Source organism: Melanostigma gelatinosum, assembly GCF_949748355.1.
Source record: "Melanostigma gelatinosum genome assembly, chromosome: 6".
Lineage (NCBI taxonomy): Eukaryota > Metazoa > Chordata > Actinopteri > Perciformes > Zoarcidae > Melanostigma > Melanostigma gelatinosum.
The window spans coordinates 10,893,876-10,911,744 of record NC_136639.1 but is presented as its reverse complement, the minus strand read 5'-3'; the positions used below and the strand labels follow the sequence as shown (position 1 = coordinate 10,911,744).

The 17,869-nt window shown below is 41.6% G+C and overlaps 1 protein-coding gene across 1 annotated transcript in view; it reads right to left on the bottom strand.

Annotated features, from left to right (window-relative positions):
- Window positions 1–15,429, bottom strand: part of vgll4l (vestigial like 4 like) — a 120,542-nt gene extending 105,113 nt beyond the window's left edge. Inside the window, exon 1 of the mRNA XM_079270186.1 lies at window positions 15,416–15,429. The gene's annotated coding sequence lies outside the window, so the exon portion shown is untranslated. The remainder of the gene's footprint in view (window positions 1–15,415) is intronic.
- Between the last annotated feature and the right edge of the window lie 2,440 nt (window positions 15,430–17,869).

Here is a 17,869-nt window from a genome sequence, read left to right as displayed (position 1 = left end):
GAAAATAATCTTTGTCAGTATGAGATTAATATTATTTAATTGTTTTCAAAATAATAAAAACGCCACTGAATGGCCTTCAGACCAAGATATCAGTAATGACATCATAAAGAACACCTTAAATGTACTATCATGAGTTCATCAAAATCAGCTAATTACCAAATAATGTGATGGGGTTGGTATGAATAAAAGAGGCGCTACGATACACTTGTGAATCGACTTTTGGATTTATGAAATGATAGCTATGCAGAAAGCTGCATTAGCTCTAGTTAGCACCAAATGTAGCAGGTTGGCAGTAAGGATGTTTGCTCTGCGGCACAGTGGGGGTGGTTTGTGGGGGGGTGTTGTTCTCAGCCATCTCCTTGATGGGTTTGCATTTCAAAAGACCTTGGTCCAATCCATTAGGGGTGTAGGAAAACAAGATGCTCCTCTCCAGTTGGACTAATTAGGTTTTTCTGAGGGAACCTTCCATATCCTTAAATTGCTGTGGGGATCCAGATGTGTAACTAGGCTAATGACTGACTGGCTAACAAAGAAAAATGGGCTGTAATCCTAGAGCAGCATAATAAGTCACCTTCTGTGAGGCAGTAGTGAATAGTCATTGTCCATGTAGCTCTGCTCACTGTGCCCACAGTAAACAGCCAACCTTGATCTACTCTGGGGTCAAAGCATATGCAAGTTCCCCATTAGATACACTCTAAATAGAGTGATTACAAGTCCATTTACATGTGGCAACATCCTCTGCGCAGAGACAGAGGAGATGAAAAGTGACCATGAGAGGATGGGAGTGGCCCAGAGGGTGAAGGGTGAGAAGGCGCGGCAGTGTTGTGCTGAAGCCGTGTGTCTGCTTTGAGGAGAAGCAGAGCTGACAGAGGCCACCTCAAGAGACTCTTCACTCTCCATCAAAGAGCTGAGAAGAAGAGGCAGGGTCTGTCAGGGGTTCCCAATTCCTACAGAGCACCCACATGCTGCACCTCCCACCCTAAACACCTTTAGTCAGTCTCACAAAGCTCCTCACGCTGCCACGAGCCTCCAGACTCATTGGTAATGCATGACCAATCCCCAGCTCAACCACCCAAACATCACGAGAGTTTAGCACTTAGGACATGACAGACACGTCCAGGGGCTTCATTTCCACACAGTCTGCAAACACTGGGATCATGTAGCAGGCCGTGTGATCAAATCTTATTATAGGGGGTATCAGATTAAATGTACAGTACTGTTTCACATCACAATTATCAAACAATATTATATTATATCTGATAGAAATCCTAAACTATTGAGACGACAGCGAAGATAAGAAATCTCCCAGTGGACACAGCCCGACCACATCTGGACAACCAATTTGACTTGTTCCCCCTGCAAATTGAGATTCCTTCACCTGCTCCCCCCTTTTGAACAAGGGCTATCAGTTTTAATTTTCCAAACTTTCTCTTTTCCGTCAAAATTGGGTAAGAGGAAAAAGGGGGATATAGAGCAGAGACCACCATTCCAAGTTTTATCTGCTCTACGAAATGCCGTTATCTTAGTGCGGTGTCAAGAACTCTATCTCTTTTTTTCCAGGTGACAGGCACAGACGAGAGATAAGATTGGAAAAGAATCCCACTCCACTGAGTAAATAAATAATCAATACTCATCTAAATGTAAATGAGAAAGTAGCCCCCTTTGATAGGAGGGTTTTTATCAACCAACCAATTTTCTACAGGCACTCACTGGGCCTCAACCAAATCACCATCATTCAGCTCCCATGTAATGGATAAGAAAGGGGAGGGGAGAAGGCTATGGGGGGGGGGGTCTCTGCGGGAGAAAAGAGGAAGGGTCATCTGAGATCAGCCATGTTCAGAGGGCTGCATCAATAGCACAGTACCAGTGACTACTGTATGCACAAGCTCTTTATGAAGAGATTGTCAGATACACAGTAGGATTTTCCTTATTATCGCACGACAAATAATGCTACACAAGCTTTCGAGATAATAATGATGAACGGTTTGAAAATAAATAAAAAATAACAATTGCAGATTACAGATACAAACAGCATGCGCTTGACTTGTTGTACTTTTCTCTTGTCAAAAGTGGAAGAAGCTAAACTACAAGAAGTTTCTTTTGACATAAGCGATAACCTGCTCATTTGACCATTCATCACGTCAACTTTCTGTACCTGAATAACAAAAGACGTTTTCCCACATCGAACCCATAGCTCCATGTTTGGTGAAGATAACTAATCACATTCGCTGCTGTCAGGTTAAATTCCATCAGAATGTCCCTCCAAAAATCAAGAAAGACAAGTCCGTAGACGCGACGATCATTTCTCACTCTCTCTCTTGTGTTTACAGTTTTGATACCTCTGCACTTTTCTAACCTTTTTGGATGTCGTATACGCTGGACGAGATAAGCATTTTATTGTCATCAGAATGCACTGCTCTGACTTTACATTGATCCAATAAAAACCCTCAAATACCATTTTCCTCATCCTCATTGCGTTAGGTTTTATTTCATAACTCATAGATGTCAATAATGGAAACCATTATATAGCAGTATACTCAATAACAGCATTTTCCTGCTTGAAATGCATGCAGTATTGATTTCATGTGTTTCTGGGTCCATAAGGGCAAGTAGCGTGGCGGAGGTTGTTTTACTGTACTCGGTCAGCAATGCAGAAACAACGTGGAAGAGCTTCACAGCTAAAAAGTACAGCTTCTAAAAGGTAATAGAAATAAATAATATGAAATAAAGGACAATTCAGACACACGTCTTACAATTTCAGATTGTTGCCATCAGTTCACCTTCACACATCTGCTCACATTATGCACATGACATTTCAATGCCCAGTAACATACCAAAAATCCAAGGAATATTGTGTTATTTCAGATATATTTAAACTGTAAACACTACGATGATTGTGATGGCTGTTGATGCAGCATGTGAGTTATGAGCTATCGCTGTGCAGGAAAATGCTTATTTTTCAATTACAGTCCAATGTTTTATAAAGTATAAAATGAATGTGGACAGCAGTGTTTTTACAGCAGTCTGAGGCTGGTACTGTATGTGTGGAAGGCTCCAGGTGAAGCTGTGGTCTGTGGCCAAGCTGCATTTGATTTTTATTGTGCTGAATTGGAATGACAGAGCAAAGCATTTCACAGAGTGTGTCTTCCATTTCTTCCTTGGGATCCCTCCAAGCTAGCCTCTAGTGTCCCATGGGAAACAGACCCATCCGGCTAATATGCCATAAGCTGACAGCACTCCTCTGAAATGTGTGTTAAAGAGCCTGGTTTGGAAACATGAAGGCATTCTTCACAAGCTGATGCAATTCCTTTAGAAAATCACACCTCCCAGTAGAACGCTCACAGCTCTGTTAATACAGGACCGCACGTACATAATACAACATTATCCATATGAAATGCATCGTCTATCAATAACAAATGACATAAACAGACAAAATGTTTTAGAGGAACTTCTCAATTCAGCACAGGGAGGCAACAAAGGCACAGTGATGCTTTAAGCAGAAATAAAAAATGTCAAGAAAACGGACTGTACAGTATTACAAGCCTCTGACTCACTCATATCTATGCAATTTAGCAAGTACATGAAATTGCCCCAAGTTTTCCAACCTCAGCTGTAATCCGCTCAAGGAGGATTTGCAGACTATTCCGCCGAACCATTTTTAAATCAGACAGAACTGCGAGGGTGAAAAATAACACTTTAAACGGATATCTTGACAGGATAGTGCAATGTTGATGTTACACCACAGCTGCTTTTTGTTTAAATCCGGTGCATTCACATACCTCTTAAAAATGTTGCATCACTGCTGCTTTATAATCTCTATGCAATTTCATGGCTCTTTGATGGTTTTAAGGAATAAAAATGCTGCTTCCTGACTTAATTTCGTAAGAATTACTGAATACCTAATGCGAGCATTTATCACGCCACACAAGCCAAGCTGGGCTGCAACATTTAGACTACGTCCACACCTACTGAGACTCCCCGTTGGGCCGTTATTCAATTTACACGAAAATATTAAAGCCAGAACTTTTAAGTACAAAAGGCAATATTGCTGTTTCATAGAGCAATCTCTCACAAGCACATTGTTCAACAACAGAATCACCAGCCATTTAAAGACCAATACCAGAGACCATAACGCCTTTATAGTTGGTGTTGTCAACTCAATTTTCAAATTCCAGCCCACACTCCGGCTCTTCTGTTGAAGTGTCATCTGATCTGCTGAATTACTGACAAGGCCACAGTCATCACTGTACTGCTCTGCCTCTCTCTCCAACAACACCCATCAGCAGCTGCATTACCTTCACCTAAACCAGGGAAATAACAAGAAAAAGAAGATGCTTGGATCCAGTGTGTCTTTTATCTGAAGGACTGCGTTTCTGCTTATTGTTGTACTACTAGCTGCAGCCCACATTATCATTGAGACAAGGTTTTTTATATTTATTTAGATATAGCACATATGACAGCCAGCAAGCTTCATTCAGTCAGTGCGAAGTTCTTTAAGATATTTCAAATTAAACAATGATTATTTTGTCTTTCTATTAACATTTACATCTACACTTTCTTCTTTTTAAACTTCCTTTCACTAGTACGTGCCTTACCGCCTGCCTGTCAGACTGTAAGTCAACTCTAGTTCTGCCTCAGCTCGTGCTGCAGCTTTATCGGACTGCATCATATTGAGAGGTGTTTCTAACAGGCTGTGGTGTTGTGCTACGTTTTATTGTATAGGCCTACCTAGCAGAGGTGGTAAATCACTCCAGATAAATCAGTTATTTTTGGGTCAACAGGAGTGAGCTCACTTTTACAGTAGTAAGACCAAGATGACCCACAACTCATCACTTCACATTGAAAGATTCGGCAACCTCACCCGAGGCTCTGGTCCCAGGGGCAGCAGAACGGCTGAGGGAGGTCCCCCGGGAAAATATGCAGCTGTGTACCCAACAAAACTCAAGGACACCGAGTACGGCAGGGAAAGGTTGCCGATATGACCTCTGGATAGGAGCGACAGACTGTCAAAGAGAAGAGGTGCCATGAGCTGGCTGCACTCTCGCTGCTCATTGGTAAGGTTGTCAAGCGCTTGCTCACATTCAGTTTTGTGACAGAATCAAGCAAGGACACTGGGACTCTTGTGTCTTTGCCGGTCGGTGATAGTGAATGTTATTCCTGCATTGGTTTGTTGTAATTCAGCCTCTTATCATGCAAGGACAAGAGGATGGAGCACTTCCTTGTTTCTGTCAGGAGACAAATTGCATTTTATTCTATTTCCACTTGCCACTTCCATTAGTGTGGAAGCATCCTAAGCAATGACCACGGCTTCCATTTTGGGGGGAAAAGGGTTGAATTAATAGAGTCTCAATTAGGGTGAATGGAACCTTGCAACAAATCATCCAGACCAACATTCTTCCTCACATCAGCACCACTTAGAAAGAAAACAAACACTTCACATAGGAATCCTTTCAAATTTAGAACCGCTTCTCTTTGTGTGATATCTGAATGAAACTTCCATCTCCCGCATATTACAGTAAGAAGCTCTTCTGCGCTTCTTGTTTTGTTTTTGTTTTTTACATAAATGCACTTTCTGCCTCAGGCACCATCACATGGCAGGTTTTGAGAGACCTACTGTATGTAACCGGTTTACAAACTTGAGTCCTTTGAAGACTTTTGCTCCTCTATCATTCATTATCAAAAAGGACGAGCTGATTTTGGATGCTGAGAAAGGGTGAAGAAGACCTTTTGACCTGCAATATGGAGGATCAAAGTAAATGTCACAAATTGCATGAAGCGAATGAAGAAATCTTAAGATTTCACAATATACTTCACAATACAATACTCATTTTTATGTCTGGGACTGTTTACATGTCCTGCACCAAACCTCAGTTACTAATGTCAGAGATATGTATGTGTGTTTTTTCTTAGAAATCATTAAAAGTTTCATTTTAATTTAATTTTAAAACAACAGATACCGCGCTTAATCATTTCTGACAACAGTCACTGGTACAGCCCTCATTGTTAGAACATCATTAAAGGTTCCCTGCGGACTTCTGACTGTTACTTGTGCTATGGAGCAATGCTTTTATGAGTGTGCCTCTGCTTTGTTTGAATTAGATGCAATGGCATCCCACTCCTGCACACAGTTTCACACACCAACAGTTGGCGGGTGTAATGCACCAAGAAACATCGCATCGTTCCAGCAAGCACAAGAAGACTGCAAACGAGCAAATATGACGCAATCAATGCACGATTTAGAAATAGTTGAAAGTATCAGCTTTGCACATGTTTTACGAGCAAGGAAATGCTGGTTGGCGTAGAGCACCGACTGTAATAGCTACTTGTCTTAAAAGAAAAGACCATTATTTTCTTGAATTTAACGGGTTAGTTTACCCTTCTAACCATGCAGATAGCTTTAGTCGCTGAGATGTATCCTACACTGAGACTTCAGATGTTCCCAACACATCCACTGTTTGAACCAACAACTCTCATTTCATTTTATTAGAAAGTATTTCTGTAAATACAGTTCACAGTGATGTTTCTGGATAGAGACATTGCTGTTGAGTTTCAGCTTGAGCCCCACAAATTATATTTCATTCGCTTCCACTGTATACATTCCTTGGAGTCTGCATGGAGGTTATCTCAAAACCTCAGCTAATGCAATTGACACTTTCTACATCACTGGATACCACAAAGGATAACTGAGAGAATATGTGTGTGTGTGTGTGTGTGTGTGTGTGTGTGTGTTGTGAGTGAACTGACCCTTTAAGTTGCGTGCCTGTACATACAAGGCTTGTTTTTCAAGCCGGTCCTCCTCCACACATCTGCTCCTGGTAATGTCCTCCTAACAGCATTTCTGATGCTCAGGTGAGTGTTCTCCTGGTGTGAATTGCAGACCTTGTGCTGAACATTGATGCACTGCCTCCATTACCGCCCTGCCTCCTTCCGAGGACTCGACGCTATTGTTTATGACACTGACACATGCAGTAATGGGTATTTCACTTCTGCACCTACACTGAGCGTGTGTTGAAACTGGAAACACAGATAAATCTGGTGCGTATCCACAACATCAGTAAATTTCTATTTCATCAAGTGAAGCATTAGACTGATCACCAGGAAACCACAGTGTAATGGTAGCATTGCTCACTGGGCGCGCCGCTATTAGAAACTGAAATTATAACGTTGTCTTCTGAGATCAGGAATACTCCCATGGGTAAAACAGTTGCTTTTATAAAACTCACTATCACTCCGTGTTTGGTCCCTCTGTTATTTCCAGGACTTAAACGTTCAGGTATTTCAAGGCTCAAAACTTCTGAAAAGATTTAACTGAGACCTCTCTTCAGAAAAATCATCAAACATGTAAAGATGTCTCTCTGGGGATTTGAGGAACTTCAGACATACTGTACAAGTCAGATGAATCCTCCAGTACAGTACGTCCCTGCAGACTGGGAAACATGGCAGCTGTCGCGAACAAGGAAAGTCACATGCCACTCTTCTCCTTTATGTTCAAATACAAACACAGACTCTGGTGTATTAGTGCCAGATATTTTCAATTATCTGGTGTCAACCTTTATCTCTTCACATTTACTGCCGTACAGCTGGATTGATGCCTTGCTTTTTTTCATATTTTGAGCCCTGTTTCACTTCAGAGGAGAAGGAGGAGGAGAAGATCACAGAAGTTTCATCCAACTTTTATGTAGGTGTTTTAGATTCGGGTAGCCTCGGGGTATATGGTGCACACTGTTAAATTCTTTAACAATGCTCTTAGCGGCACAACGACTATGAATAAAAACGAAGGCTCCCAGGAAATGTTTGTCTCGAAGAAATCGTGTTCGCCAAACAGCTCATTCATTTCAAACACAGAGTTATCATCAGTTCAGATAAAAGACTGATACAGAAAAAAATCCTGTGTAGTCACACTGTTAATGGTACACATTTGTATTACAGAGTCGCTGTAGAGCACAGCATGGCTTTTACATCTCCTCACTAGTTTTCTATTACTGTACAACAAAAAGCCTTTTTCTGTTTACATAGCAAGCTTGCATCAAGTGGAAGATTGTGCACATATAATTACCATAATAGGTTGGCCACCGAGTTTGCTAATGTGCTTCTCTGGATGATAGCGCATGCAGAGACTTGCTGAGGGACAGACAATGTGGCAAAAAACAGACAAACCATCAGAATATCCTCATTTTTCCAGGCCCTCTTTAGTACATGAGTGTGCAGCCACCCCAGGAGCAGCGAGGTTACCCCACATCTGGAGAAATGAGTTTGACCCTCTCAAAGGGCACCGGAAGTTGCCCCTGAAAGCTGCAAACAAAAGCAGCAGTGGCGAGCAGGAGCCCAGAGCGCCATTCATCGCGGCTAATGACTTGTTCATTAAGAGTGATGATGGATAAAGACTTCTCACGCTGAGATGAAATCAAGATTTATATGCGTTGTTTCCTCACCCAACTTGTGGGAAGATCATCATCATTTAATTCTATCTCTGCGGCCGGTGATGGGCATCCAGAGAGCGGGCTATCAAACGGTGCAGTCAGCTGGCAAAATCCAAAACGTGCCGTTGGCACATCTGGAGCTTGCCGTCGCAGCTGAGGGTGAGCAATGGCTGCTGGCGGGTGGCCAAATTACAGGCAGAGACGCTTCAGGACTCCACAGCCTCCACCCTGGCTTCTCCTCGTTTAGATCATCATCATTATTTATTTGCTTATTTATTATTTTTTCCATTATGTGTGCTGTGTTGCATTTCAACAGCACTTTTTGTTTTTTCCTCAGCATCAGCGTATTATCACACTGCGCTAGACCCTCGACCCACCTCTCTCTGTAGGTTCTTATCTCCAGCTAGAAATAGGCCCCAAGACACTTCATCAGTGTCCTTCACCCTGCTATCTGCTGCTCCCAACTTTTATTAAAACTTCAGCCTTTATCAGCTCCTGGGTAATTCAGGCATGACAAATTGGGCACCAGATGCCACCTCCATTTGAGGCCGCTGTACATCTCTTGCTCCCCTATCAAGACAATGGGAGGTGGCGGGCTGCGGCATTGTGGGATATCCACCTTCAGCCCACCACATCAGGTTACTTCAACAAACTTCCTACATCCATCTGAATGCTGAAAACAGTGTGTGCCATGGAAAAAGTTCTTCACTATGCATCTCTTCTTCATCAGTGCAGGGCCACTTCCTGCAGCCTGTTTTAATCTGTAATCTCATCCAGGATTATTCTGTGTCCTTTCAACAACCAGGTCCCAGACGATTATTTTTTACCAATTTGGTTTTGATTTGAAAAATGTATTCTTCTAAATTTTGTTTTCTTCTCATAAAATATATATTTTTTGTAACGTATCATCATTTCTGGGTCAGGTATTCTATACAGTCGACACAGTTTATCCTTCAACAACATATACTTGTTGTTTTTCGTTGCACTGGTATTGAAGTCACATAATGCATCTGAACAATCAAAATGTATGAATATCATGTTTAATTTGTAGGAAAATACATCTACCTTTATGTTTTCTTCTATGGTGTAGTAGAGAAAACAGTTTTTTTCATGGTGAAGGGTGACAAGTGACTTATTTAGCCATGTCAAAATCATCATTTTGTGTTTGACTGCCTGTGCAGCAACTGCTAAGCATTAATCTATCTTTGTCTTGAGAACATGAACTGTACGATCATTAAAAACAATAAATAAATGAAAAATATTTATCGAGGCTTGTCTTTTCTGTGCCAGAAATCCACAATTAGCCTTCCGCAGTGCCTTTGAATGCACTCATCTTGATGACATGGACAAGAGGAGCACCGGACAGCTCATATTTACCGTCTCCTCCTCCTGCACATTTCATTTTGGGCATGTATAAAGATAGGACATAATTTATGATGCATTTAAAAAGAGGGAATGTGGAGCAGAGTTCTACGCTCTGTTAAATAAAACCACAGCAGCTCCAGGATATAGAAAAGGAATCAGTCAATGCCATTTGTTCATTTATATCACAGAGATTAATAATCTGACTGTGGCTCCTCAAACTGACGATAGACATCTACTCACATGTGAAATAACCTAATTCTGAAGTAAAAAGGTTTTCAAGTTGACGGCATTCATTGCCCTGCACATAGTGAAGCTAGTTGGATCAGTTACTGGAACTCTTGAATCGTATTCATAGTGATAGGGACAGTATTCATGGGATATGGCCTCAACCTAGACCTGCACATCATCTGCTCCTCGGGGGATTCAGCGAGGGTCCTGCCTGTAAATAAGAATCCATGATAGAGGGGCAGCAGGCGTGAAGCATGAGATTGGAAACCAAAGGCATCACACTGGGCTGTTGGATCTTAGTGATGTTTAGCAACACATAACTCTACACATAGACCCTGAATTTGGCATGAGCTAGTACACACAGGGGCAGCCATGCATGTGAGCACTCTGTCATGCACTGCATTAAAGTGAACACACATGTATAATGCCTTTAAAATGAGTTTGCAATAATCAAAGCGTGCTCTCTCAAAGAGTTGTTAGGTTAGCACAGGGGATGTGTTGGGAATTAAATGCACACAAGATGCACTCTCATCATTCCAACTGGGTTCCATTTTAATTTCGCTCGAACATCTACTTTTGGTCCTTCCGTGCCCAACACAGCGGCGCTGGCCAAGATGCCAGCTGTGTTTCAGGGCTAAAATGTGTTTTAAGAGCTGCTGCAGGATGGTAATGTGCTGTGCAACCTGCCAGCCCACGAGCATCCTGAGTCAAATGGGAGAAGCAGTGGTTAAAAAGCAGGCTTTTTTTGGGCTACAGCCAGGGAGTAATCTACCACATGAAGGCCTGGCATAACCGGGGGCTATCATCAGGGATATGCTTCCCAAAAGACGTTGTTTTTTCAGAGACCTCCCATTATTTGGTGTCAATGGAATTTGGCACTGAAAGCCTCTTTTAGTCAATTAACATTTAAAATTCAAAAGCACTTTACATGGCCATGTTAAGTAAATTAGCAAGCAATAGATTCATTTGTCAGTGATGTTGCCACCATGATATAACTACAGCAGAGAAAACGCTCACACTGAACAGGAAGTGGATACTCACCTCGACGACAGGACTGGGATGTGCTTTTTGTTCACACATTTACCTTTTGGTATGAAAAATATACCAATTCCCTGGCTGAAAAGCCTTTCATTTTGGCAATTTGTATTGTCAAATAAGTTTGCTGGTTAAACTGGACTTGGGTACAGAAGCCTGTGATAAATAGTATCCATTAAGCAGGAATCTTACAAACCTTAAAGTGAAAACATACCTAAAACAAGAGCATCATTAGGAAAATGAGCAAACCTGGTGTGTTTCTGAGCAGAGATGAATGATGGCATCACACCTCGGTCCATTATAGACTCTATTTATACACAGGGACACAGAGGAGCCACACTGGTTAGAGGCTTCTCTCCAATTAGGTTATTACTGGTCTGGGAGCCTCTCTACTCAAGGAAAATTCAGAATAGAAATTGTGTCTTTAATCAACCAGAAGGAAATCTGTCATGGAAGAGTTGACTTTTAACCTCTGTTGTTTCTTTTATATGGAATCGAAGCCCTTCCTTATGCTTCCTTATGATAATTTACCATTTGCATCCAGTATAGAATCTATTAATTGTCTGCTTTAAAATGAGTCACAAAATACATCGCTGGAGAATATTGTACAAAAATATAGAAAGAGAGAGATTCTTTTGGGCATGTTTGCTGTGATGTCTATGGTTTAATTCTTTCCTCGAAGGTTTTGCTTTATAACCTTATTTTTCTTATTGTAAACAAATCCATTTCAAAACCAACAATACGTCAGTCCGGTTCTTAATATTTTGTATCTTTAGCTCTAGGTCCCAAGAGTTTTGTTTCATACTGAAGATGCAAATCTTAATTTAAAAAATATAGGCTTTCATTTTCAAAAAAAAAGAGTTAGACACTGTAGTTTTTAGCAAATGTAACTCAAACATAATAAATATTGACTGTGGACTATTTTCAGCTGTGGATTAATATCCACTAAATGGTATTCATAGGATTCATATGGGATTGACTCAAAACAAACTACAGTGTGTGTTCACAGTAACATAGGAACCAAGGGCAGCTCATTAATATGTGTTTGGACAACAATGGAGGTCTATAGCACAGAGGAATGCTGTATCACATGTTTCTTTTTTTTCATGAGATTTGTTGACAGTAAGAACAGTAAAGATATAACCAGTCATATCCTTTAATGCTGTGGTCTATCCATACCCTTCTGAAGGGTTAGTCTAAGGGATATGAGCACCAATGTGTTGCCAATAAAACATGGGGCCAATGTGAGGAATAGTGTGGCCCCTTGCTCGTAGCCTGTGCGCTGAGTGACAGGTCAGCCCTGGAATTCCCCCGCGCTCCTCCTCATCGCAGGACATGGTGGCCTCACTTGAAGTGGAGCGAGGAATAAAGGATTGCCTTCTGTATTTTTTCATTAGACTTTTCTTTTGTTGCTCTATACATAAATCCATTGTGGCAAGATGCAATATGTATCATGGCGCTCCACCTGCGGACGTCTCATAATGGCTGCCATGTCCCTCCAGTCAGGGATGATAAGTGAACCCCCCCCTGAATGTTAATGATAGTGATCATTCTGAACCAGACCGCCGCTTCGTCTTCGCTCACTGCCCGCGTGTCACACACAGGGTGGCAAGGTTCAAGGGACTAAAACGAAAACAAACACTGAGGGAGATATATAAATAAATAAAGATGGAAATGAATGGACGAGGCACTAAATGAATGCATGCTGCAGCTGGGGGAAAAAAATAGGTTTGACCACATAGATGCATCGATTGTTTTTGGTATGCTTTTACTTCAAGCAATGTTTTGTTTCATGTTGCTGATTAATTATCGTGTCATTTAATGCAAAGTCCATGCTGCTGTAATATTTGTTATGCAGTAATACGCTGGACTTATTTCATTATTTACAGGGCCAGTAAACACCGGGGAGCAGGTGTGTTCAAACAGATGTGGCTGTTTACATGAACGCCATACTCTGGGCTTCATATCTGGTCATTGCTTGTCAACAGCTTTGACAACATGCACACTTGCAGGGCCAGACAAAGGCTTGACTCAGATAATCAAAACTGACAATACTGAAATCACAATGAGCCTTTTTCTATCAAGCACTATGAGTCAAATGGGAGCTGAGCTTAAGTATCCCAATAATCTTGAACAGCACCCGCACGACATTGATAACCTGGACAGTGGAAGGACTCTGCTGCTTGTTACCAAAATTACAGGAACAGTTCCACAGTCTAACATGTAATGGGAACCTCATTTAATCACATTTTCACCCCTCTCTCTGCAACTTGCTCCGTCTCTGTCTCCTTCAGCATTCGGTGGATTGTTTTGACCAAAACAGCAGCCTCTCCAAGCAACACACCCAGCCCAAGTAACAGGCAGGGGAGAAAGCAAACACAGAGTCCATGCCAGCTCATCCCCCTCTCTACATCTCACCGCTTCCTCCTTGTCTAACTTTGCCAAAGTCCTTGGAACTTGCCAAATCCGGTCATGCCTGCTTAGCTTGCTGGACTGATTGTGCCAGAAAAGAAAATAAGACACAGATGTATACAAACTGTTGGTAGAGCCAGTGGAGAGACAGCTAATGGCTTCATCTCGACCCTCCCATTGTAGCCGGGCACAGGTGGGGATAATTAGAGATCTCTCTCTCTGCTCAAAGTCGATTCTTTTCCAGTTGTGACAACTCAAAGGAGGCTAAGATATTCGCGCCCCCTCCCCTCATGAACCTCCTTACCCCCATCACAGCCTTGGTAACAACATCAACACCTCCCCCATAAAGCCTCTTTTATATAGTTAGTGACACCACTGGGCCAATCCCAACATTGGTTTGTGTTGGCAACAATGGAGGAAATTCAGAGTTTTCCAAATAGACATCAAGAAACAAAGCTCCTTAGCAGACCTTCTCCTGTCAGGCCAGGCTGTGTCACAGCAGTGGAAGAAGCACAGCAAAACCACAAGCAGAGGGACTCATAGCCAAGACTAATGTACTGCTCAAAACAGCTCACGCTCGGTAGACATGTTTTAAAAAAAATATATAAATCGATGTGATTTTTGAAATGGAATACCTCCAAGTGCACTATGAAAAACAGTTAGGTGTCTTAGTCCAGATTGCTGCCTCATTTAATAATTTATGTTCCTGAACTCCAGATGTTTGAATGAGCTCCAGAGTGTGACCTCTGTCCTCTCTCTGGGAGACTTCGTAATGAAATAATCCTGCATGAGCAGTTCCTGATGCAAAGCGGAGCGCGATCATATGGCCCCGTGTGCTTCAAAAGCCTCGAAAAAGCCCTTTTCCCGGCGTTAGCCTGAGTGACAGCAGAGAGACATGTGTCTTCAGATGAGAGGAGGCGAGTCTCATTACGCCGTATTTGGTTGACACTGAGTGATTCAAGTGTTCCTGGACAATTCAGACACACTGATATAAAACACATTAAATGTCTTTCACAGCACTTTACCTGACACTGTTCATCTACGCTCATCTGTTATCTCCGACGAGCCGGCTTCAAGTCTGGGATCAGGACTGTGGTGAGCAGTGAGAAAAGAGGAGCTGTAATGAAATCCCCCCAAAAAATACTAAGCTGTTAAGATGAGAACTATCAAATATTTCTATTAATTTGGTTTTCAAAGACAATTTGCAACTTTTATGTTGCTCATAGGTAGAATATATTTCAGCTCATAAGCACAATTTCTGGGTTTGCTGGAAATACACGGCAGGTCGCAGCGTAGTTACACTTTTGTCAAATTTGATAGATCACATGCGGATAAAAGCAAACACATCCTGTTATATAAGCTGATCGTGTCTGACAAGGTAAACCTTCCTAAAAAAATACAATTTCATGTTGCGCAGTAATCGTACATGACACACCTAAATACAAATTTGACAATTGAATGCATTGAAAAAAAAGAGAGAACAGTAACAAAGGCAGGCATGTATGATATGATGTACAGTTCCTCTCAGAGTGACAGGCACAGAGACAAGATGACACATGTGAACCTGAGAGACAATCACTGTGACAATGAGGACTTGCAGCTCAGTGAGGATGAAGAGGAAGCTCCATCTGCTACATACAAAAGTCAAGGAATGAAAGTTGTCTGGGTAGTTCCCAACTATTACATATTATATACTATAAGGCTATGCAATGCATGCAATCACGAAGAAAAATAAAAAGTTTTTCACCAAAACCATTACTTCTAGAAATAAACGGCATTCTCTGTTAACTAAAGGAAATATACGTGATAAGTCACTTACGTTTAAAGTGAAGGTTTGTCACTTTGTCAGACTGGGAGTATAATTAAAATACCAACAAACAGAAGTCAGCACACGGAACCGATACTTGTAAGTCCGCAGTCAGGAATTGTTAGCCTTCGTCCCTCCTCTTTGACACCGAGGCGTTGATCCTCATTCTTGCTGCAAAGGGTTTGAGGTGAGAATGAGGCGAGGGACGGAGATATGGCGGAGGCGGTGATAGGGCAGGTGAGTGGAGAGGATGCCAAGCACAGTGGTCAGCGGGTAACAGAGAGAGGGCGGCTGTCACATCCTGCTGACTTAGCCAAGACAGGTGAGACAATCAGCAACCCGAGGCCCGGACAGTTCTTCAACGCTTTCCGCATCCTGTGTTTGAGGGCAGCTATCCACAACATCTCAAACCTGAACTAACCTTTCCCTCTGCTGCAATGTGAAGGTGAGGCTGCTGCTCGCAATGTTCTCCAAGTCTTGTTGAAATAAATGACACCTCGGTGAGACTAACGCTAACTGTCAAAGTTGCATACATTTTTTAAAATAGTAACAATGGATGAATGGGGGTTCTCCTGTAGTGATGAACCCACAGAAAATGTTGTGTTTAGTGTTTAAACTTCACTGATTTGGTTGACTCTTGAAACTCCAAGAGGCTGCAGGCAAAGTTGATCAACGTATGAAGCATTTAGCAGTTAAGAGCCAGTTGATGAGACCAAAACAGAGCTAAAAAGAGTGTTGATCGGACTGAGTGAATCGATATAAGTCAATACTGGCCAAACACAACTCCAAATAAATGCTAATGTTACTCCGTGTCTGCTGGATGCGTAAATAATACCTCAGCCATATCAACTTCATAGTTAATAATATGTTAATGTTGATGTTTCGGCTATTTTTGCTGCTCCTAAGTAGCCAGAAAATGAAAAATTACTGTTTGAAAAAAGTGCAAGTCAATCAATATAAAATATAAATGAGTTTTTCTTCTTTTGTCCTTTTATTTTTATCCCCATTTGTCACTTTAGCCTCACAAGTCTCTGTGAACTAAACAAATGGCATCAGTCTCTTCACTGCACAGCATGAAATATATCACATATCTTGAGTTCTTGAGTTTCTTGCCCAGTGCACTTTGTACCACGAAACACGATCAAGTCCCGTGTTCCTTCACTGATAGAGGTAGAGCTTCCTCCTGATAACAGACACTGGACAGAGTGAAACGCTGATAGCAACATGTGAACTTGGACCAGAGCAGAGGTATTGAAAGCAAAGGGGTTTATGGGAAATGTGGCCTTAATTTTGATTCGCGCTAACATCAATAAAGGTGGTATGAGACAGGGGCAACCAATCATCTGGACCGTTGTCTCATTTATTTGTGGTAATTACACCGTGGTGCCACAATTAATTTGACAATGACATATTGATGTTTAGAAATGCAACACACTGCACCTTTAAGCAGCGCTTCAGATATTGTGCTGAGTACTGAGTGGACATTCAGTGTTACTGCTGCTAATGCTGACCTTGTACGTCCCAAATAAGAAATAAATAATACGTTTTGAAGTGTCTGTGTGGGTTGTGTGTGTCAAAAAATGTCCTAAAGACCACACTAGACCCCAGGCCAGCTTCCAGCCTCTCTTCTAATTGCATTGATTTTTAGCACAGTAAATCTAGCTGTGTCACAATCTGCACTCCCCTGGCATGATGTACAGCTCCGACGCCAGCCTGCACGTCTGCTCCCAAATTTGCTGGCTTAAAATCTGAACAGTAATGACGTGATTAATGGTTTAATTAATTAATTGCTAAATGTATGCTAATTGTTTAATTGGTTGCCTGATCTATATAAGATCATTTATAAATGAAATGAGTTGATTTACAAAGTTTATTGATTAAATGTGACAATGAGTTATAGGACTGACTACCTGATTTGCAATTTTCCCAATTAAATTCACAAAGTGTGGTTTTGCAAAGTGTGCCCTCACCAAGTGATCTATGCCAGACCTGACACTGCTGTAGTTATTGATGAAATCAGACAGCTGATAATGATGCATTAATATTAATGCCAACTGTAAATTTTCATATTTCTCTGCAGAAACCAGTCCAAGAACATTTGTCATTGCAACTCCATCTCTATTTCACATTTTGAATGCAAATTAAAGTGGAAGTCCTCGGTGAGGTCAAGTATCTGGGAGGAGTCGGATTTTTGGGTTCAATGAGCGACAGGTGAATTCTCTTGTGAAGACATGTGAAGGACACTTTTAAGGAAAAGTTCATGAATAAGCTGCATCTCTATCTATTCTCTTTAAGACCTCAAAGGAATTCTTTGCATTTTGAGCACATGGAGAGCATAATGATAAGCGAGCTTCCCAAAATGTCTCACCATCCCTTGAAACAAAAACACTGATGAAATACATTAAACATCTCATCCTTGGCAATATTTGTTTATACGTTTCCAACAATGGATGTACAATTCTATGGAAGCCCGTTTCCGCCACTGTGAGGAAAAAATAAAGGTCCTGTTATCTAACAGGACCTTTATTTTTTCCTCACAGTGGCGGAAACGGGCTTCCATACATTTCTGCCAGCTCTCTCCTCAGCTGAAATCATGTTTACT